The sequence below is a fragment of the Arachis ipaensis genome, chromosome B10 (genome assembly GCF_000816755.2).
Source record: "Arachis ipaensis cultivar K30076 chromosome B10, Araip1.1, whole genome shotgun sequence".
NCBI classification, from domain to species: Eukaryota; Viridiplantae; Streptophyta; class Magnoliopsida; order Fabales; family Fabaceae; genus Arachis; species Arachis ipaensis.
Genome location: NC_029794.2, coordinates 80,805,235 through 80,829,471, shown reverse-complemented (window position 1 = coordinate 80,829,471; position 24,237 = coordinate 80,805,235).

Below are 24,237 nucleotides of genomic sequence, written 5' to 3'. Positions count from 1 at the left end.
GAACACAGAGGAGAAGAGGGGGTTCGAATTATGAGTAGAAGAGAAGTGTTAGTAGATAAATAAATAAATAGAAAAAGATGAGAAGGGGAAGAATTCGAAAATTAAATAAAATAAAAATATTTTTGTTTTTTTGTTTTTTTGTTTTTTTTACTATTAGTTATAATTCGAAATTTAAAAAGAAAAATAAAATTAAATCAAATTAAAATTTAAAACAAATAGTTAATTAAAAAGGAATTTTGAAAAAGAGGGGAGAGGTTTTCGAAAATTAGAGAGGGAAAATTAGTTAGGTGGTTTTGAAAAAGATATGATTGAAATAGAAAAATTTTAAAATAAAAAAAATAATTCAAGTAGTTAATTGAAAAAGATTTGAAAATCAATTTTGAAAAGATAAGAAGTTAGAAAAGATTTTGAAATTAAGTTTTGAAAAAGATATGATTAAAAGATATGATTGAAAATTTAATTTGAAAAAAGATTTGAAAAAGAAATTAAAAAGATTTTATTTTTGAAATTAAAGTTGATTACTTGACTAACAAGAAACTTAAAAGATATGATTTTAAAATTTAAAGATTGAACCTTTCTTAATAGGCAAGTAACAAACTTTAAAATTTTTGAATCAATCACATTAATTGTTAGCAAATATTTTGAAATTATAAAATAAAATAAGAAAAAGATTTTTGAAAATCAATTTGAAATTTTCGAAAATATGAATGAAAAATGAAAAGGATTTGATTTTTGAAAAAGATTTGAAAAAGATATAATTTTTAAATTGAACATTTGACTTTACCCATAAGAAATAATTAAATTTTAAAAACTTTTTTACTAAGTCAAACCAATATTTTAAAAAATTTATGAGAGAAAAAGGGAAAGATATTTTTTTATCTTTTAATTTTTAATGAAGAAAGAGAAAAACAATAAAAAGACTCAAAACATGAAAATTATGAATCAAAACACACAATGCATGCAAGAGCACTTTGAATGTCAAGATGAACACCAAGAACTTATTTTTGAAAAGTTTTAAGGAAAGAAAAACATGCAAGACACTAAACTTAAGAATTGACACTATACTCAAACAAGAAACACAAAATTATTTTTGGTTTTTATGATTTTATTAAATTTTTTGGATTTTTTTCGAAAATTATTTGGAAAAAGAAAAATAAGGATTTCAAAATTTTTAATGAGAATTCCAAGAGTCATGCAATGTTAGTCTAAAGCTCCAGTCCAGGGATTAGACATGGCTTACTAGCCAGCCAAGCTTTCAGTGAAAGCTCCGGTCCAAAACACTAGAATGGCCAATGGCCAGCTAAGCTTTAAGATACAAATCAGGCATACAACAGCTGAATTGATGAGAAAGACAAAGAAGCTCTTCTCAAGATAGTTGAAACCTCAGTCCAAAAGATTAGATATGGCTTAACAGCCAGCCAGGATTCAACATGTCTCATGAAACTCTAGAATTCATTCTTAAAAAGTCTGAAGAACATAGAATAATTTAAATTTTTTTTTTGAAAATTTTTTCAAAAATAAAATTAACAAAAACAAAAAGCTTAAAATTAAAATAAAATTACCTAATCTGAGCAACAAGATGAACCGTCAGTTGTCCAAACTCGAACAATCCCCGGCAACGGCGCCAAAAACTTAGTGCACGAAATCATGATTGTTTATTCCTTGGTAACGGCGCCAAAAACTTGGTACACACGTTCATATTCTTAGTTCTTTTTTCACAACTTCGCACAACTAACCAGCAAGTGCACTACGTCGTCCAAGTAATAAACCTTACGTCTGTAAGGGTCGATCCAACGGAGATTGTCGGCTTGAAGCAAGCTATGGTCATCTTACAAATCTCAGTCAGGCAGATTCAAATGGTTATGGTGAATTGATAGTTAAAATATAATTTAAAATATAAAATAGGATAGAGATACTTATGCAATTCATTGGTGAGAGTTTCAGATAAGCGTATGGAGATGCTTTTGTTCATTCTGAACCTCTGCTTTCCTACTTCTTTCACCCAATCACTCATACTCTTTTCCATGGCAAGCTGTATGTTGGGCATCACCGTTGTCAATGGCTACATCCCATCCTCTCAGTGAAAATGGTCCAAATGCGCTGTCACCGCATGGCTAATCATCTGTCAATTCTCGATCATGCTGGAATAGGATCCAGTGATCCTTTTGCGTCTCTCACTACGCCCAGCACTCGCGAGTTTGAAGCTTGTCACAGCCATCCCTTCCCAGATCCTACTCGGAATACCTTAGACAAGGTTTATACTTTTCGGATCTCAAGAATGGCCGCCAATAATTCTAGACTATACCACGAAGACTCTGATCGTAAATTACGAGGCTAAGAGATATGCATTCAAGCTTGCTTTCATGTAGAACGGAAGTGTTTGTCAGGCACGCGTTCATAAGTGAGAATGGTGATGAGCGTCACATAATCATCACATTCATGATGTTCTTGTGTGCGAATGAATATCATAGAGAATAAATAGGCTTGAGTTGAATAGAAAAACAATAGTACTTTGCATTAATTCATGAGGAACAGCAGAGCTCCACACCTTAATCTATGGTGTGTGAAAACTCTACCGTTGAAAATACATAAGTGATGATAGTGTTCATTGGCCTTGGCCCCAGAGGAGGAACTAGAATAACCAAGACCTTGTCTAAGGACTAAACGTCGAAAGATGTAAATACAATAGTAAAAAGTCCTATTTATGCTAAACTAGTTACTAAGGTTTACAGAGATAAGTAAATGATGCAGAAATCGACATCCGGGGTCCAGTTGGTGTGTGCTTGGGCTGAGCATTGAGCTTTCGTGTGTAGAGACTCTTTTTGGAGTTAAACGCCAGGTTGTAGCCTGTTTCTGGCGTTTAACTCTGATTTGTAACCTGTTTCTGGCGTTTAACTTCAGAATAGGGCTGGAAGTTGGCGTTTGAACACCAGTTTGCGTCATCAAAACTCGGGAAAAGTATAGACTATTATATATTGCTCGAAAGCCCTGGATGTCTACTTTCCAACGCAATTACGAGAGTGCCAATTGGGTTTTTGTAGCTCCAGAAAATCTACTTCGAGTGCAGGAAGGTCAGAATCCAATAGCATCTGCAGTCCTTCTTCAGCCTCTGAATCAGAGTTTTGCTTAAGTCCCTCAATTTCAGCCAGAAATTACCTAAAATCACAGAAAAACACACAAACTCATAGTAAAGTCTAGAAATGTGATTTTTATTTAAAAAATAATAAAAATATATTAAAAACTAACTAAGTCATACTGAAAACTATGTAAAAACAATGCCAAAAAGCATATAAATTATACGCTCATCAGTTGCTAATAAGAATAAAAAATGAAAACTGAAACAAATAAACAAGCAAAAGAAAAAATATTTAGAATAACCAATAATAAGACACACGTTTGTAATTCCCCGGCAACGGCGCCATTTTGACGAACTGGATTTTCTATCGGTAAAGAAATTCAGAAAAATATAATCGCGTTGTAAGTATAGCTCCTAAACCAACAGAAAATCCTTTCGTACAAACGTTTGGTTATCACAAGTAACAAACCCAATAAAATTTATAAACCGAAGTATTCAAACCTCGGGTCGTCTTCTCAAGGAATTGCAGGGAGGTATGACTTATTATTAGCTATGGAAAAGGTAGAATTTTGGGTTTTGAAAGGTTTGAACAAGAAAAATAAATTACAGGAATTAATAAAATAATATCTAATAAAACTCTTGGCAAGGTGTGAAAATTGGAAGTCCTATCTTAGTTATCCTTATCAATGGTGATGAGAATTGAGTTTTAATCCCACTTAGTTAACCTTTACTAAAGCAAAGGAAAGTCAAGTGGACTAATTAGTTAGATCCTCAAGTCCTAGCCAACTCCTAAGGAAAGACTAGAGTTATCGGAATTCAATTCAATTAGCAAAAATAACAATTATCAATCACGATGAGTTTGACAACTCAAGAGTTACCAATTAATCAACCAAAGCCAAAAGGAAAAAAATCTAAATTAAATTAAAAGCATTCATATAAATAAAGCAAAGCAAAGTCAAATCTGAAATACCTCAAATTATATTAAATAAAGCATTCAAATCTAAATACGAAGAATTCATAAGCCAAATTGGTAAGATGAGTCAGATACGAATAAAAGCATTAGAATAAATAAAAATATAAAAGGAATATTGAACCTGAGAGGAAGTTGAAATCCTAAATCCTTTAAGAGGAATCTTAATCCTAAAACCTAAGAAAGAGGAGAGAACCTCTCTCTCTAAACACTACATCTAATTTATCAAAAGTGAATAATGGGAGACCTCCTCATGAATGGATGCATTCTCCCACTTTATAACCTCTAATCTGTGTTTTCTGGACTTGGATCTGGGCCAAAAGGGTTTCAGAAATCGCTGGGGGCGTTTTCTGTAGATTCTGCACGTGGCGTCTGTCACGCGTCCGCGTGGGTCACGCGGTCGCGTCATCTGGGAGTTTTTCTTGTCACTCGTTTGCTTCGGTCACGCGTACGCGTCAATTACGTTCTGCTCAAGGCACGCATCCGCGTTAGTCACGCGTTCGTGTCGCTACCTTTTCGCGCTAGGCACACAGCCGCGTTGTCCATGCGTTCGTGTCGCTGTCATTTTCTTCCAAACTCAATTTTTGTGCTTTCCTTCCAATTTTGTATGTTTCCTTTCTGTCCTCTAAGCCATTCCTGCCTTAGGAGATCTGAAAATACTTAACACACAAATCACGGCATCGAATGGTAATAAAGGGTAATTAAAATTAATATTTTTAAAGCATAGGAAACATGTTTTTCACATATATCACATAATAAGGAAGGGAAAGTAAAACCATGCAATTAACATGAATAAGTGAGTGAAGGATTGAATAAATCACTAAAATTGAGCATAAAATACATCATAATATATGGGTTTATCACTCTTCCCAACAACAATCCTCGAGTATCAAATTTAGAAGGGAATTTGGTTGTCACAACTTCAACCAATAAAAGTAACCGAAGTATTCAAACCTCGGGTCATCTCACAAGGAATGGGCAAACATGTGCTTCGACATTGGTTAGAAATCCGGGGTTGTAAGTCGTGAGCAAGAAATTAAACTAGGAATCTTAACAAGCAAGTAATCTTGAGATGCAAGAAACAAATTCAAACAACTAGAGCAAAATGTAAATAATTTCAAACTCATAAAATAGCATCCAATGTAATTCTATTCTAAACTAAACAAGTAACTATAACTAAGACAAAGCAATCAAGATTTTTGGGTTTTCAAATATGAATGATAAAAATAACTCTTGGCTAGGCATGGGAATTAGGGTCACTATCCTTGTCTAATAACCATATCTTGACAATTATGAGGAACCAAACTCATTAAGTTTACTTCTATACTTAAAGTATGTTAAATGGTTTGGTCAACATCAACCCATAAGGTCCAACCTAACTACTAATTAACTTAGTAGTAGACTAATGTCAATGGCTATTAAATTGACCACTAAGGGTTCCCAAATCATCAAATCTATTAGACACAATGACTCAAGTTTACCCAATTCCCTTAGCCTAGGCCAAGAGTAAAGAGAACTACTCCATAATCAAAGGAAACATTTCATCAAACACATGGTAAGCATTGATAAAAAACCTATGCAAATTGCAACTAACAAGTACCCACTAATAATTATCAACATACAATCACTCAAACAACACAATTAATCATGGAAATCATCAATGCAGCAATAACAAATCAAGATCTACATGATTCATGAAATGGGTACAAAATAACAAACAACAAGGAAACATAAAACTAACACAAGATCTAAACAAAATTATACTAGAGAATTCGAATTAAACAATGAAAACTAGTAATTAATAAGATCCAATTCAAAATTCAACAAGGAAAGATCAAATTAAAGCTAGATCTAGAGAAGAACAAGAGTTTCTCCCTCTAGAAAAACAAAGAACCAAAAACTAGCTAAAATTATGTCTAACTGTAAAATGATTGATCCCCCCTTTTCCCCTAGCATCCTTGGGTTTTTTCCATGCAGAAACAGCTTGAATTTGGGCCTGATGAGCCTCAAAAATTGCCAGGCACGATTTCCTTTAATGAGATCACGTGCAACCTTCCGCGCGTGCGCGCCGATTGCTTTTGTGATCCACGTGTGCACGCCATGTGCGCGTGCGCGTCGATGGAATTCTTCTGATCTGCGCGAATGTGTCCATCCATGCGCACCGCTTCCAGCTATCTACATCCACGCGTGTGCGTGAATTGCGCATGCGCGTCGGTGCTGAAGTTTCCAAAATCTAAGTCTTCATGTTCCTCCTTTTTGTGCATGCTTTTTTTCTCTCTTCTAGGCCATTCTTGTCCTATAAATCCTGAAATCACTCAACAAATACATCACGGCATCGAATGGCAATAAAAGAGGATCAAAATATAGCAATTATAAGGTAAAATAAGCATGTTTTTCATCATTGAGCAATATTATGAAGAGAACACAAAACCATGCATTTCTTGTGGATATGTGTGAGAAATATTGACAAAACCCCCCAAATTCTACACAATATAAACTACAAAATTGGGGTTTATCAATCCCCCCCGCACACTTGATTAACACACACACTCAAACCCAAGCTAATCAAAGATATAATCAATGGACATAATGGTTTTTCACTTAGGGTGAATGATATGCTTATAATGAGAACAAAGGGGAATTAAAGGCTCAAAAAATGGTTTACAAAGATAGATGTAAGGGTTGGCCATATGGGTTAGTGAGCTATACAAAGATGGCCTTAATCATACTAAATGCAACCAAAACAACAAATATAGGACATATAGATTAAAGCAAATCAAAGATTACAATCATAAAAGGAGTTTATCACACAAGAACAAAATTTATGGTTGGAAATATGCAACCACACACTTTAAGCTCAAATCTCACTTGGTATTTTGTTCAAGCTCTTTTCTATGTTCCATAAAAAGATACTTCAAGCAAGTTCAAAAATAATTTTCAAATCTAATCACTGGAACGCCCTAGAAGAGAATTCTTGAAAATTCTTTGTTGTTTTACCAAACTTATTCAATCTAACATGCAACATGCAAGTATTTACTATCATATAACTACAAGTATTAAAGAGATATATACAAACAAATCAATCCAAACAAAATGCAAACAAGAAAAAAAATTGCAAAAAATAAAGAAAAAAGAACAAAAAGGAATGTTGCAGAGTGTCTAAGAAAAGAAATTTTACCCCCCTTGAAGCTAGCAATCCTCCCCCACACTTAAATAATGCATGGTCCTCCGTGCATGCACATGATCCGGGGGTGAAGGACTATGAGGCTCCACCTTCAGCTGGTGGGCTCCGGGTTGCTATATAAACAATTAAACAACATTTGAGGAGAAGTAAATTGTGTGTGTGGTATGAGAGGCAATATGTGTATTCTAAATGCATGCAGAATTTAGAACACAACACATTGATTGGGTAAAACAATAACCACAATAGCAAAAGAAATAGCATGTTCCTCAATTAAGTGGTCTAGGTTGCAAGTGATGAATAAGCAAAACTTAAGGCACAAGCAACCCTAGGTAACCACAACTAAAGTGAATTGAATATACAAGATATTGGTTATTGAAGTTGTGCAAGTGAAAGCACAAGATGAATAGAAGATGGCACAACCAATAATAACCAATTCAATAAAGAAAGGGAAACTACTTATTCATCATGAAAAAAATAATGAAGTACTCACATGGTAAAGGTACTTGTTGCAAAAGGTGACAAGCATGACAAGAATCAAGTCAAGTCACTCAAACAAATGCAAAGTATTAAAAAGAAACAAGTGCCGGACATGTGAAAAATTTGATATGAAAATCATGATGAACAGTAATTATAACTCAATTCACTAAAGTAAAAGTGCACAATTCAATATGCCAAACAAGGATAAAGTTTAACACATATGGTCGCGACAACATATGAATCAAACTCACAATTCATCTAAGCAATTAAATAAAGACTTAACGCTCAGTGCACATATTCATCAAAAGTTAAGCCAAAATTTAAGCAAGAAGCAACCCAACATCATCAACAAACATTTGCAACTTGTTCAATTAACAAATAACTAAACAAAAACTAATATAATTACTAAAATAAAAAATGAAATACAAACAAAGCAAAGTGGAGCAAGTGGAGAAGGGGAAAAAAGCAAGAGAAGAGAGGTGTGGAAGAGAAAAGAAAAGAGGAAGTAGAGAGAAGAGGAGAGAAGAAGTGTAGTGGTGAGAAAACAGGGGTGTGCGGACTCACACTAGGGAAAATAGGGTTGTGCGCGCACATAACATCGTGCGAGCGCTGTGAACAGAAGGAGCATGAGGGTCTGTACGCACACACAGAGGCGTGTGCGAAAGCAAAGAAAGAAAAAGAGGGGGCGTCCCCATGCACAAGGGGTGCGTGTGCTGCGAGCAGAGGGGGTGTTGAAGGTTGTGCGTACGCACAAAGCTATTTGCACGCACAGGTAGGTTTTATTTTTTTTAAAATATGAAATGTCAAAATGGCCAGCTTTCACACCTTCAGTGCGTACGCTCACAGGTCCGTGCGCACGCACAGCACCAAAATGAGGGAGGTTGCAGACGCACAAGGTGTGCTAACGCTCCCAGCATAAGGTGCATAAGCTGGTGTGCGGGTGCACAGAACGCGAAAATTGGGGTTGTGTGCGTACGCACAGGTGTGTGCGCACGCACATGCTTTGTTTTTCTCAAAAAAATTTAGTGCTCTAAAGCACCAAACATGAAATACAAAATAGCTTTTCAACCCCAAAACATATTATTCCCTAAAACTACAAGATCAACACAAAATTTCTACCAAACTAAGCTAACTAAAAGAGGCAAAAATTACACAAACAAGTGCTCAAAGAGAGGGAGAGTTAGAAAGACGTTACTGATAAACCCCTATTTTATGGTTTATTTTGTGTTTAATTGAATGGTTTCATCAAGTATTAACCCACTTATTCATACTAATCACATGATTTTATTATTCCTTCTTAGTATTATTCTATGGTTGAAAACTTGCTTCCTAAAGATCTTTAATTAGTATATTTTAATTCTCCTTTATACCATTCGATGCCTTGATCCGTGTGTTAAGTGTTTCAGGCTTCATAGGACAGGAATGGCTTAGAAAATGGAGAGGAAGCTTGCAAAAATGGTAGGAACACAAGAAACTAAGAAGATGACTAGCGAACACCGACGCGGGCACATGGCTCACGCGAGCGCGCGGAATGGAGAAAATCGCAGCAACGCGAGCGCGTGCCTGACGTTAACGTGTGGATTGGAGTCTGCACGAATGACACGAACGTGTGGATGACGTGTACGCGTAACAAGGAAAATCGCTGAATGAGGCGAACGCGTGGACGACGCATACGCGTGACCTGCGCGATCTGCAGAATTAACAAAAAATGCTGGGGGCGATTTCGGGCCGCATTTTGACCCAGTTTTTGGCCCAGAAACACAGAACAAAGCCAGGAAACATGTAGAGACTCAGGACACAAGTTGACACACATCTTAAACATTCACATTAGGATATTTTTAGGTTTTTAGATCTGAATCTAGAGAGAGAATTACTCTTCCTCTAGGTTCACTTTACATTCCTAGTTATTGCTTTTTGCTTTCGGAAAGTGAAGAATTATTACCTCTATTGAAGACATTATTCTAGTTTTTTTTACTTTGTCCCTTACTCTTCCATATCCTTATTTATTTTATTTAGAATTCTAATTGGATTATTTTCATGAATTGTTAGTGAAGAGAATTACTTTTACTTTTAATTAATTTTCAATCTCTATTTTATTTTAATTAATTTATTATGTCTTCTTATATTTTTCTGAGTATTATATTAATGTCAATGGAGTAGATTCCCAAACTTGACACGGGGGTTGACTAAAAGGAGACACTTGAGTTGGAAGGCTTAAGTGTTGTTTAAAATTGGAAATTGTTGGCTAGTTCTGTATTTACTAACGCTAGACCTTCCTAAGGGAGAGGACTAGGATTTGCGAATAAGGATTAGCTTAATCACTTGACTTTCCTTTATTTAGTAAAGGTTAACTAAGTGAAAACAACAACCTTTTGATACTACACTTGAGAGACCCCAACAAGGATAGAACTTCCAATTAATTATTCTCCCAGTCAAGGCCTTTTTAGATTAATAATAATTCTTAGTTTTATTGCTTTCATTTATAATTATTGCTCATTATCCAAAACTCAACTCTCTCAGAAAATTCCTAATTAATAAATTAGCATCCTTTCCTGCAACTCGTTGGGAGATGGCCTAGGATTCATACTCCCAGTATTTTTATTTCTAAATTTCGTGACAACTTTTCTAAATTGACAAGGCGGATCTTAGCTGGTTAAGAACTATACTCTCAACGCATTCTCTATATTGATTTCTTAATAAACCGACTTCTGCCCGCACGTCAGTTTTTGGCGCCGTTGCTGGGGAGTTGCAATTGTGTGCTGAATTATTAATTAGTGTACATATTTTATTTTATTTGCATATTTTATTTTTATGTTTACCATGAGCTATATGTTTCTTTCATTGAATGATGCGTTCACTTCCTGATTCGAGTTTAGCCACGTTTGATCCTGAAATTGAAAGAACTCTTTCACGTATTAGGCGAGCTCGACGTAGGATAGCCTCTGAGGGTGGTGAAGTGATTGTTATCGATTCTCCAGTGTCATCTGAGGGCGAATCTGAACCGCCATCTGAGAGCGAAACAAGCTCCTTTACTACTGATTCAGTTGATTCTCGTGCAGATAGTATGGCAGCACATAGGAGGATTACTCTCCAGGAAGCTGGAGCTCCAGATTTTACATTGCAGCCGTATCAAGTACATCATCCAACTCTGGCTACAGATTTTGAACTGAAAACTGCATTAATCAATTTGATGTCCAAGTTTCATGGCTTACCTGCTCAAGAGCTTATCAAGCACCTAAGGAATTTCCAGATAGCCTGTTCTACTGTCAGGCGTAATAGTGCAGATGAAACTTCTATTCTGTTAACCGCCTTCCCATTTTCTCTTGAGGGAAAGGCGAGGGAGTGGTACTACTCCCAACCTGAAGTGACTGTTACCAACTGGGATAGCTCAGGAGAGAATTTTTGGAAAAATACTTTCCAGCTGAAGTCACGGATAGACTGAGAAAATAGATATTCTGCATTGTTCAAGGAGAATCAGAGACTCTTTATGAGTACTGGGAGCGCTTTAAGAACCTTCTAGATGCATGCCCCCATCACATGATCGACAGACTAGTATTGATCAGCTATTTCACACAAGGCATGAAGCCTCAGGATAAAACTACACTGGATGGTACTACTAAGGGTTCTATGAAAAAGTACAAGACCGCAGATGAAGCATGGCAACTGATCAGCGACTTAGCTGAGTCTATTAGGAATCACAGGCACAGGCATGACCACTCAAAAGCTGTTGCCGAGGTTTCCTCTAGTATTGAAACTACTACTCTTACACTGAGTATATGTGAAATGACCAACCTACTGAAGCAAATGCAGTTAAACCAACAACAACAAGCTCAGCCTCACCCACCACAACAGAGCCAACAGTTAGTCCCATAGAAAGTATGTGGAATCTGTGCTAATTATAGTCATTATACTGATGAATGTCTGCAGCTCCAACAAGAAGACAACACTGTGGCAGCTACTCATAACTTCTATGACCGCCCGAATCAAGGATACAATCAACAAGATGGCAATTACAACCAAGGTGGAAACTATAACCAAGGATGGCAGGACAACCCCAACCAAGGTTGGAGAGATAATTCCAACTATGGCTGGAGGGACAACTATAACAGAGGAAGCAGAGATAATAATAGAAACCAGAGGTGGAATAACAACAATAGACAGCAGAATCAGAACCAGCCTTAGAGAGCACCTCACCTAAGACAATCTCAAGGATCCCAGCATAACCAACAACACATTCCTCAGATCACCTATCCTAATTCCTCATCAAATGACGAGATGCTTCGTTATCTTGCACAAGGACAACAAGACATACAGACACAGTTGAACTCTACTTTAAATGGTCTGAATGCCACTTTACAAGCTCTCGCCTCCAAGATAGATTCATTACCTAATTCCATTAACCCAACCTTTAAGCTCCAGTGGAATTCCTTCTCAACCCTTACCTAACCCCAAGGGTGGCATCAATGCCATCACCTTGAGGTTCGGAACCACACTGCCAGAGAGGAATCAGGAGGAGCCATGCCCAATAGTACACGCCCCAACTGAGGATGTGATAGAAGTAGAAGATGCTAAAATGGAAGATGCTGAAATGGAAGATGCTGAAGAAGAAGATAAGGTATAAGACATAGTTGAAGAAGAAGCAGTTCAACCAAGGAACGGAGAACCAAAGGAAGCTGAAGCTGTACAGGAAGCTATCCCTATCCTATTTCCACACCTTGTAAAGAAATCCAAAAAGCAGATGGAACTTGATCCCAAAATGGTAGAAATATTCAAAAAGGTTGAGGTAACTATTCCCCTTTTTGATGTAATTCAGCAGGTACCTAAATACGCAAAGTTTCTAAAGGATCTATGCATTCATAAAGATAAAATTAATGAGTTAGAAACTATTCCTTTAGGTAGCTCTATATCTACTTTAATGGGAGGTATACCTGAAAAATATAGTGATCCAGGTCCATGCATGGTTAACTGTACCATTGGAGGTGTAATATTTTCTGATTGCATGTGTGACTTAGGAGTGTGTGTTAGTATAATGCCATTGTCTATATATGATACTTTGAGGCTCCCTCCCTTAAAAAGGTCAGTAGCTCGTTTTGTGTTAGCAGATAAAAGCATTATTACAGTAGTTGGAATTGCTGAAGATGTATTAGTGAGCATTAAGGGGCTCACATTTCCCATTGACTTCTATATCCTGGAAATGCCCCCTAATGACTCAGGCAGACCATCATCAATCCTACTTGGAAGACCATTCATGAAGACTTCAAAGTTCAAGCTGGATGCATTCTTAGGAACTTACTCCTTTGAGATAGATGGCAGAGCAGTGAGTTTCAGTTTAAATGAAGCTATGAAGCACCCTCCAGAAGATCATTCTATCTTTCACCAAGAAGAGATAGAAGAGAAGCACATGGAGCAAGGTCCAAGTGTGGGGACACCCTCTGAACATAATGAAGACCCTTTACCATTATCACTAGCCCCAGATGGTTCATAGTCTAGCCAAGAGCCTAAATTGGAATTAAATTCACTTCCTCCACACCTCAAGTATGCTTACCTTGAGGATAATCAGAAGTTCCCAGTTATCATTGCAAGGGAACTCACTTCTCAACAAGAAGAGCAACTGCTCAGTGTGCTGAGAAAACATAAGAAAGCAATTGGATGGAGCATGGCGAATATAGTAGGCATCAGTCCTCAAGTTTGTAAACACAGAATATTCTTAGAAGAGGAAGCAAAGCCTGTCCGCCAGCCTCAAAAAAGATTGAATCCAACCATCTTAGAAGTTGTCAAGAAAGAAGTAACCAGACTACTTGAAGCAGATATCATTTACCCCATCTCAGATAGTGAATGGGTCAATCCAGTACAAGTGGTGCCCAAGAAGTTTGGAGTCACAACAATAAAGAATGAGCATGGAGAGCTCCTGACAACTAGAGTACAGAATTCATGGAGAGTTTGCATTGACTATAGGCGTCTCAACCAAGCTACCCGCAAGGATCATTACCCCTTGCCATTCATTGATCAAATGCTTGATCACCTGTCAGGTAAATCTCATTATTGCTTTTTAGATGGTTATACAGGATACTTTCAAATTCATATAGCTCCTGAGGATCAGGAGAAGACTACTTTTACATGTCCCTTTGGAATGTATGCTTATAAAAGAATGCCTTTTGGCTTATGTAATGCACCTGCTACTTTCCAAAGATGCATGATGAGCATCTTTTCAGATCTTATTGAGAATTGTATGGAAGTTTTTATGGATGATTTTAGCGTATATGGTGATTCATTTAGCCTTTGCTTGGATAGTTTGTCAAGAGTATTAGACAGGTGTGTTAGTACAAACCTTGTGTTGAATTTTGAAAAATGTCATTTTATGGTAAAACAAGGAATTGTACTAGGATATGTTGTGTCTAATACTGGTATTTCTGTAGATCTAGCAAATGTAGATGTCATTTCTAGTTTACCTTACCCCTCCTCTGTGAGGGAAGTTCGTTCGTTCCTTGGCCACGCAGGTTTTTACAAGAGATTCATTAAGGACTTCAGTAAGGTAGCATTGCCTTTATCCAGATTGCTATAGAAGGATATTGAGCTCGAATTCAGTGAAGATTCCATGAAAGCATTTGATAAGCTGAAGATCGCCCTGACTCAAGCTCCGATTGTGAGAGGACCAGACTAGAGCCAGCCATTTGAAATTATGTGTGATGCCTCCAACCATGCAGTAGGAGCGGCGCTGGCTCAATGCGAAGGTAAAGACCCTTTTGTAATTGCTTATACATCTAAGACTTTAGACGCTGCTCAGTCTAATTACATTACTACTGAAAAAGAGCTTCTTGCTATTGTCTTTGCTCTGGATAAATTCCGAGCCTGTTTACTTGGTACTAAGGTAGTAGTATACTCAGACCATGCAGCTCTAAAATATTTACTAGCTAAAAAAGAGTCCAAACCAAGGCTAATACGTTGGATACTGTTGCTGCAAGAATTTGATTTAAAAATTAAGGATAGGAGTGGTAACCAGAATTTAGTGGCAGACCACTTGAGTTGCCTTGAGCACATTAAGGATGACTCCACTCCTATAAATGATACTTTTCCATTTGATAGTTTGCAAGCAGTATGTGAAGTAGTTTCTTGGTATGCACCTATAGCTAATTATCTAGTTAGCCATACTTTCCCTCCGGATTTTACTAAGCATCAAAGGGACAAGCTGAAAAGCGAGTCTAAATATTTTATATGGGATGATCCATATTTGTGGAGGTGTGGTGCTGATTAGGTAATTAGAAGATGTGTACCACAATCAGAATTCCAGTCCATTTTAGAGGCATGCCACTCTTCTGAGAGTGGAGGACATTTTGGCCCTCAAAGAACAGCTAGAAAAATCCTAGATTGTGAATTCTGGTGGCCTACTCTTTTTAAAGGTGCTACTAAATTTTGTTAATCTTATTCCCCATGCCAAAGGTTTGGTAATATATCCAAGAGGGATGAGATGCCTCAATAGATTATGCTTTTCTGTGAAATTTTTGATGTTTGGGGCATTGATTTCATGGGTCCATTTCCAAACTCTAATGGTTACCTTTATATACTGTTAGCTGTAGATTATGTTTTTAAATGGGTGGAAGTAATTCCTACCCATACTGATGATGCTAACACTATTGTTTCCTTTGTTAGAAACCATATTATTTGTCACTTTGGATCACCACGAGCAATCGTGAGTGATCAAGGCACTTACTTTTGTACAGGAGACTGACAAGATTACTGAAAAAGCATGGGATTGTTCATAAAGTAGCAACAACTTATCATCCCCAAACCAATGGACAAGCAGAAGTGTCTAACATGGAGATTAAACGCATTTTAGAGAAGATAGTAAAACCTCATAGGAAAGACTGGAGTGCCAGGCTACAAGATGCACTCTGGGCATATAGGACAGCGTACAAGACACCCATTGGGATGAGCCCCTTCCGCTTGGTATACGGAAAGGCTTGCACCTTCCAGTAGAGGTGAAACACAAGGCTTTATGGGCTGTGAGGGAGTGCAATATGAATTTTGAAGAAGCTGGTGCTGAAAGAAAATTGCAACTAGCAGAACTGAAGAATCTTCGCCTAGAAGCATATGACAACTCCAGGCGATACAAGGAGAATATGAAGGCTGTCCATGACAAGCACATAAAAAGGAGAGAATTCAGACCAGGAGAGTTAGTTCTTCTATATAACTCCAAGCTGAGGCTCATGCAGAGTAGAAAAGGTAGAGCCATACAGAGTTTTTCACCTGCGTCATCCTTCTAGCTCTAAATTCCTCAAGCTCAATGGACATCGCCTAAAGCTCTATCATGTAGAAAAGATTAAGGATCACAATGAACTAGAGGTTTTCCTCTTGGAACCAATAGAAGCAGAGTAAGCCTAAAGAGCGTCCAACTTAAGGACGTAAAAGCAAAGTGCTATGTGGTAGACAACCCACCATGGTATGATCATTCCATTTCAGTCTTAGTTTTATTTTACTTTATTCTATTTTTGTTTTTGTTAATGACTCTTCTCATAATCTCTGCATATAGCCTGCATTTGCATTTGCATACTGCATATATAAAAAAAAATGCGCATGCGACACGTCCGCATCATAGGTGCGTTCGGAAGAAAAGAGAATTGAACAGAAAGTCACGCGAAAGCATGGCTGGAGGCGTGCCTTAGGCACAAATATGCCCACGTGACCACGTCAATGACGCATCCGCATCATTTTGAAAAACAGCCTCCCCACGCGGCTACGTCACCCACGCGAACGCATGGCCCCGCAAAATCGACGTAAATAGGTGTATGGCAGAGAGTTATGATGGAGCTGGGCTGGAATGATGCTATAAGCATAAGCCCTATCACACGAACGCGTGCCCCACGCATCCGCGTCATTTTCAAAATATGGCCATTCACGCGATCGCGTCACCCACACGAACGCGTCACCCTAAATTTTGGCAAAATGCATTCAAAATAGAAAGTTGCGCAAACGCACAGCTGTACTCGCGCCAATAGCATAAATCAGGCCACACGATCGCGTGACTCACGCGTCCGCGTTCCCTGGAAAATATCACACACCACGCGATCGATTCACCCACGCGTCCGCATCACATGCGACGTACAGCTTATCAAGATCAGCGCATGATATCATATCTTTTCTTCCCTAAATCCTAATTTTTCTTATCCTTTCTTATTTCTTTCTTCTCCCTTCTTCCTTCTTTATTCTTTCTTATTTTTTTACTTTCTCTCTTCCTTATTTTTCACATCCATTATCAAGGTTCTTTTCTTTCTTTCTTTACTCATTACTTTTCCTTTATTATTTTTATTTATGTTTTCTTTTTCTTTTTACTTTTATTATCTATATTTTCCTTTTCTTTCTTTTCTTTTCTATTTATTCCTTTAATTGGTGTTAGAAATTTATTTGGGTGATTATTTTTTTTTATATTTTGCTTGTGAATTATTGTGGAATTGTTTGACAATTAATATTACTTCTTAAAGGGTTGTTTGCATGTTCAATTCAATAATTTCAATAACATATTTACCATGCATGCTAAGTGTTTGTGAAAAAGCCCGTATGGCATTATGCATTTGTAATTACTCTATTCTTCTACTCTAATGCCTATTTTTCACAAAACCCTTTCATTATTTTATTAATTGAATATAATTGTCAATACAAATGTGATGGTTAGTTTGTTACGAGTGATATTACAATTGGGCATTTAATGCTTGATCTATGCTACTCATGCCTTTGCCAGCATGCCAATAAACATATTGCATTTAATAGCCATCACATGCACTTGCTATATTTCCATTGATGAACTTTTCACATGTAGTCATGACCATGTGTTAACGACATCCTTCTTTACCGTGCATTGATTATCACCTATACTATCCACTCCCTTGCTCAAACCCTTAGCTTTACATATTACTTTCTTTTTCCCTTTTTAGGATGGCCACCAAGAAAGGTAAAGAGAAAGCTACTCCCAAACGACCAGCAAGGAAAGGAACAAAAAGGACACTAACGACAGAACCATCTTCAACAGCGGTAAAGCCCTCAACAAAACGAATCAAGAGGATCATCAAGATCGATGAAAAAGAGAAAGCTTTTTCAGCAAAGGACACTGCACAGTTCCCTAACCGCTACTGTGAGCAGATGTTCCCCATCTTGGCTGAAAGGAATTATAACAATGAGTACCTTCTCATCCTCCCGACCAACATTGCCAAATTTGTTGAGTCCCGCATTGAGCGAAGACAATGGGGATTCCTACGGAGACAGCCACGGCAGGTTAATCTATCATGGGTAGTAGAATTCTACTCCAATTTTCACATGCCAACCATGCAGTCTGTCTATGTCTGTTAGAAGCAAGTCCCTATAACAAAAGAGGCCATTCCAAAAATTTTAGATCTTTCCCTTGCTCCAGAAGGATTAGATGCATTCCAAGAAGCCTCATTTAAACGCCAGACATACCAATTTGACTGGGACGCCATTCTCAGAGTTATAGCACAACCTGGCAGCAGATGAATCTATGGATACCATCAATCTCGACCTAAGAGAATATTGGCTTCAGCACTCACCTTGGAGGCTCGAGTATAAGCATAGATTATGTCCCACTATGTCTTTCCGAGCACTCATGAATCCTCCTTCACTGCAAACATGGCTATTCTACTTTGGTGTATCCTTACAGACCAGCACCTCAATTTACCAAAACACATTCGGCATGCTCTAGGACACCTACAGATTGCGGGTAACATACCTTTCCCCGCCTTGGTTTTAGATCTAGTCTCAGCAGCCGGAGTCTCCTACAGAGCTGGGGACACTGAATGAACGGGTTCCTTCCGGTAAAGAATGTTTATAAAAATAATCACGTTGTAAGTATAGTTTCTAAACCAACAGAGAATCCTTTTCTACAAAAATTTGGTTGTCACAAGTAACAAAACCCAATAAAATTTATAACCGAAGTATTTAAACCTCAGGTCGTCTCTCAAGGAATTGTAGGAAGGTGTATTTATTATTGGTTATGGGTTTTTCTGAGAAGATTTTGAGTTTGAGAACAGAAAAATAAATAATTGTAATTTAAAGCAGTGGAAATTAAAAAGAGAAATTATATAATTAATTAAAAAGCCTTGACCGGGGGTGTGATTAATTGGAAGTTCTATCCTTAATGGATTTTCTCAAGTGTAGTGTCAAGAGGTTTTTATTTTCACTTAGTTAACCCTTACTAAATAAAGGAAAGTCAAGTGATTGAGCTAAATCTTATTCGCAAATCCTAGTCCTCTCCCTTGGGAAGGTCTAGCATTAGTAAATACAGAGTTAGCCAACAACTTCCAATTTAACTAATCACTTAAGCATTCCACTTCAAGTGTCTCCTCTTAATCAACCCCCATGTCAAGTTGGGAGCCTACTCCATGGACATGGATGCCAATTTCACTTAATAAATGACTAAATAAATACTTGAAGATAATCAAACAAATAATGAGGTAAATAGAAAAATACTCTTTGCATTAATAACGTCATAAAAGCTTTCCAATTGTAACTCTGAATAAGGATTGAATATATAAAAGAGTAAGGGACAAGGAAGACAAACTAAATAAGATAAATGGAAATTAAAGGAGTGAGAAAATAGAAAACAAACTAGAATAAAACAGACTTCACGGAGGTAGAAACTATTTGTAATATCCAACTCAAAAGCATAAAACTAGGAATCCTAAATCCTAGAGAGAGGAGAGAACCTCTCTCTCTAAAAGCTACATCTAAAAACCTAAAATTATGTATTTGAATGTTGTCTGAATTGTTGAATAAATGGATGGATTCCCCCACTTTATAGCCTCTAATCTGTGTTTTTTGGGCCGAAAACTGGGTCAAAAATAGCCTAGAAATTGCCCCCACCAATTTTTGGTACGTTCAGGTCACGGCAAAGTCACGCGGAAGCGTCATCCACGTGTTAGCGTGGATTGGGTTTTTGTCAGGTCACGCGTCCGCGTGATCCACGCATTTCCATTATCTGGCTTCAGAGCAGAAATATCAAATTATATATCTTTGCGAAGCCCCGGACGTTAGCTTTCCAACGCAACTAGAACTGCATCATTTGGACCTCTGTAGCTCAAGTTATGACCGTTTAAGTGCGAAGAGGTCAGGCAGGACAGCTTTGCAGTTTCTTCAACTTCTTGTATTCCTTCCATTTTTGCATGCTTCCTTTCCATCCTCTAAGCCATTCTTGCCCTGTAATCTCTGAAATCACTTAACACACATATCACGGCATCGAATGGTAATAAGCGAGGATTAAACATAGGAAATTTAAGAGCACGAAGCATGTTTTCAATCATAGCACAAAATCAAGAAGAAAATTGTAAAACCATGCATTTTGTATGGATAAGTGTATGAAAGATTGATAAAATCTACTCAATTGAGCACAAGATAAACTGTAAAATAGTGGTTTATCAACCTTCCCACACTTAAACATTAGCATGTCCTCATGCTAAGCTCAAGAAAAGCTATAAAGGAGTAAAGAGGAATGGTAGAATGTATGAAATGCAACCTATCTATATGAATGCAACTACATGCAGAATGCTTTTTCCTACTTGGTTAAAAGTAAACAAATTCTCAAAGACAAACATAAACTGGATTCCACTAATTCAAATCACAAAATAAAGTATAAGTAAACTTGTAAGAAGACAGCTCATGAAAGCAGGGAACATAGAATCAACCATTGAACCCTCACTGGTAGTGTATATGCACTCTAATCTCTCAAGTGTCTAGGGTTAATTCACTCTACTCTTCTCTAGTCATGCTTTCTAAACTTTGTTCTTCATCTAACCAATCAACAAAAATTTAATGTACCAATGCAAACATCATGAGGTCTTTTCAGGGTTGTAATGGGGCTAAGATAATGGTGAAGATATATGTATGGCCAAGTGAGCTATAATATGAATCTTTAATTAACCTAAGATCTTCACCTATACACACACTCTATGTATTTCTAAAATCATGCCTAGCTACCCAAAATTTCCATTTTTGCATATCATACTCATGTATCAACTTTTCTTTAATTTTATCACATATATATATTTTTTTTTTTTTCATTTCATTTTTTCTTTTTTCTTTTTTTATATATATAAAAGCAAACCATAACATATCAATGCACATGGATATTTGATTTTTCTGGTTTCACACGAGTAGGTACCCAAATTCCCAATATTTTATCATTTAAACACTATACACTTTCATTAACCCAAGTACCCACAGTTTCCCCACACTTAGTTAACACACTATCTTAAGCTAACCAAAGATTCAATTAGGGTATTTAATTTGTTTTTCTGCTTAAGGCTAGTGATGTGGTAAAATATAGAACAAGGGGGATAAAAAGGCTCAAGGTGGTTAACAAGGGTGACATAAAAGGGTAGGCTATTTGGGATAAGTGAGCAAAAACAAGTAATGGCCTCAATCATACGCAAGCATGTAAATACACTAAATAGTAGACATATAGAATGGAACAAAATATAGATTACAATCATAGAGAAGCAAACACACAAGAATAAAATATTATGGTTAAATAATGTAACCATGTAATTAAGCTTGAATCTCACATGTTGTGTGTTCTTTAGCTATAATTCATGTTCCAATTTACAATCTTCAAACAAGTTTTAACAAAATTTTTTTTTTAATTTAAATTAGTGAAATATTATAAAATAAAGTCTTGAAAAGAAATTTATTACTTTAACCAAGTAGTAACTAAATGCATAAAATCAAATAAACATGCAATTAAACATGCAAATGCAATAATGAACTAACAAATAAAGTAATATATTGGTGTTGAGAAGAAAATAACTAACCCATGGAGATCGGTATCGACCTCCCCACACTTAAAGATTGCACCGTCCTCGGTGCATGTTGAGATGTGCAAGTGGATGGGTGGCTCCAACTGACTCTTTTCTCCAAGGATTATGCAGACTGACTTGTCTATTGCCCCATGTAAACGTTTTCTATTTTCCTTCCTCTGTGGCCATCCTGAAAGAAGAGGAAAAAAAAGAAAAGTAACCCAAAAACAAAGATAGGAAATAATTTAAAATATGGTTGGGTTAATGCCAAATAATAAGGGTCTCAATTACATGGTAGCTACAACATATAAGTGAGAAAACAGTAGAAGCAAATGGCGTACCAGTAGTGCCAAAAAAATTGCAATAATGCGGAAGAGAGTGTGGGTAATGAAAGACAGTGTAAGTTCATATCAATGCAAGAGGAGTGCAAGTATCATAAAAGATTAGTATTGATTTAAATAATATTACCCAATCAGAATAAAACAAGTCATGAAGCACCAGAATAATCCAAGAAAAGATGTAACAGTTGAATAAGAAAATTTAACACCATTGGAAAAATAAGAAATTTAGAAAAGAAAATAAAAATATTCACAAAATTAAAATGCAATGAATGAAAGTATGCAAATAAATTAAATAAAATAGAACGAAAGTGAAGAGGGATGAGAGGTTAAAGGGATGAAGAAGAAGAAAGTTAGAAAGGAGGAAGAAAGAAAGAGAAAATATAGAAGAAAAGATAAAAGAAATTAGGATTAGAAAAGAAAAGATAAGATAGGTGGCGACTGATCTGGATAAACTGTGCGTCGCATGCGACGCGGACGTGTGGGTCACGCGATCGTGTGGTGGACGATAAGTTCAGGTGACGTGGACGCGTGGGTCATGCGTTCGCGTGAAGTGGATTGTGCCATTGGCGCGAGTGCATCCTTGCGCACACACAACTTTCTGTTTTATACGTATTTTACCAAAATCTGGGTGACGCGTTTGCGTCGGTGACGCGATCGCATGAATGGCTATATTTTGAAGAGGTAATAACTCTTCTCAACATCCAGTCCAAAAAGTAATAAAATCGAAGTCCTAAGAACTATGAATGTGTAGAGAGAAAACCTAGAGGAGGAGTAAAATCAAATTTAAAACTAAAATTATGTTGAATGAATGTTGTTCTCAGGTCTCTGCATGTTCCCTGGCTCTAGTCTGCTTTTCTGAGCCGAAAATTGGGTCAAAATAGGGCCCAAAATCACCCCCAGCGAATTCTGCAGATTCTGCAAATCGCGCACGTCACGCGATCGCGTCATCCACGCGTCCGCGTCGTGCACGCATTCGCGTCATGTGTGCAGCTTACAATCCATGTGTTCGCGTCAGGCACGCGAGCGCGTCACTGCGATTTCCTCTATTTTGCGCGGTCGCGTGAGCCATGCGTCCGCGTCACTTCTCGCTGGTCATCTCCTCAATTTCTTGTGTTTCTTCTATTTTTGCAAGCTTCCTTTCTAATCTCCAAGTCATTCATCCCTTATAAAGCCTGAAACATTTAACATATAGTTCACAGAATCGAATGGAATAAAGGAGAATTAAAATACATAATTAAAAGTCTCTAGGATGCAACTTTTCAATCATGGAGTAATTTTGGGAAGGAATTGTAAATACATGCTAATTTAATGAATAAGTGGGTAAAGATTTGATAAAACCACACAATTAAACACAATATAAACCATAAAATAATGCTTTATCAACCTCCTACACTTAGATATTAGCATGTCCTCATGCTTAGTTGAAGGAGATGAAATAAATGAGTAGGAACATGTAAAACCCATGCAATGCAATGCAACCTATATATATGAATGCAACTATATGATCCCTGTCCACTTGGTTAAAAGTAAATAAGCTCTTCAATACAATCACAAATCAAATTCCACTAATTCAATTCTTATATAGTAACAATAGATAAAAATGCAAGAAGGTATCTCATGAAAGCAGGGAACATAGAATTTAAGCATTGAACCCTCACTGATGATGTATGTACACTCTAGTCTCTCTAGTGTATAGGGTAATCACTCTATCCTTCTCTAATCATGCTTTCTAATTTTTGTTCTTCTCCTAACCAATCAACAACATTTGATATACCAATGCAAACATCATGAGGTCTTTTCAAGATTGTAATGGAGCCAAGGTAAGGGTAAGGGTACATATATGGCTAAGTAAGCTTATAAATTGAATCTTTAATTAAGCCAAGCTTTCACCTAACACACATATATATTTTCTATATAACTTAAATATCATACCTAGCTACCCAAAATTTCCCTTTCACATTCCTTACTCAGGTATCAACTTTTATTTTAATTTTATCATACATGCTTTGATCTTTGAATTTTTAACTTAACATTGGGGTAATTTTGTCCCCTTATTTATTTATTGAATATTTTTGGATTTTTTTTTAACATAAAAATAAACATAGTTTATCAATGCACATAGATTTTTAATTTTTATAGTTTCACATGAGTAGGCACCCAAATTTCCATTATATTATCATGACACATTCCCTTATTATTTTTTTGTTCCCACAATTTTCCCATACTTAATTAACACACAATTCTATCTTAAGCTAACCAAAGATTCAATTGGGATATATAATTGTTTTTCCGCTTAAGGCTAGTGATGTGGTAAAATACAGAACAAATGGGATTTAAAGGCTCAAAGTGGCTAACAAAGGTAACTTAAGGGGTAGGCTTAATTTGGATAAGTGAGA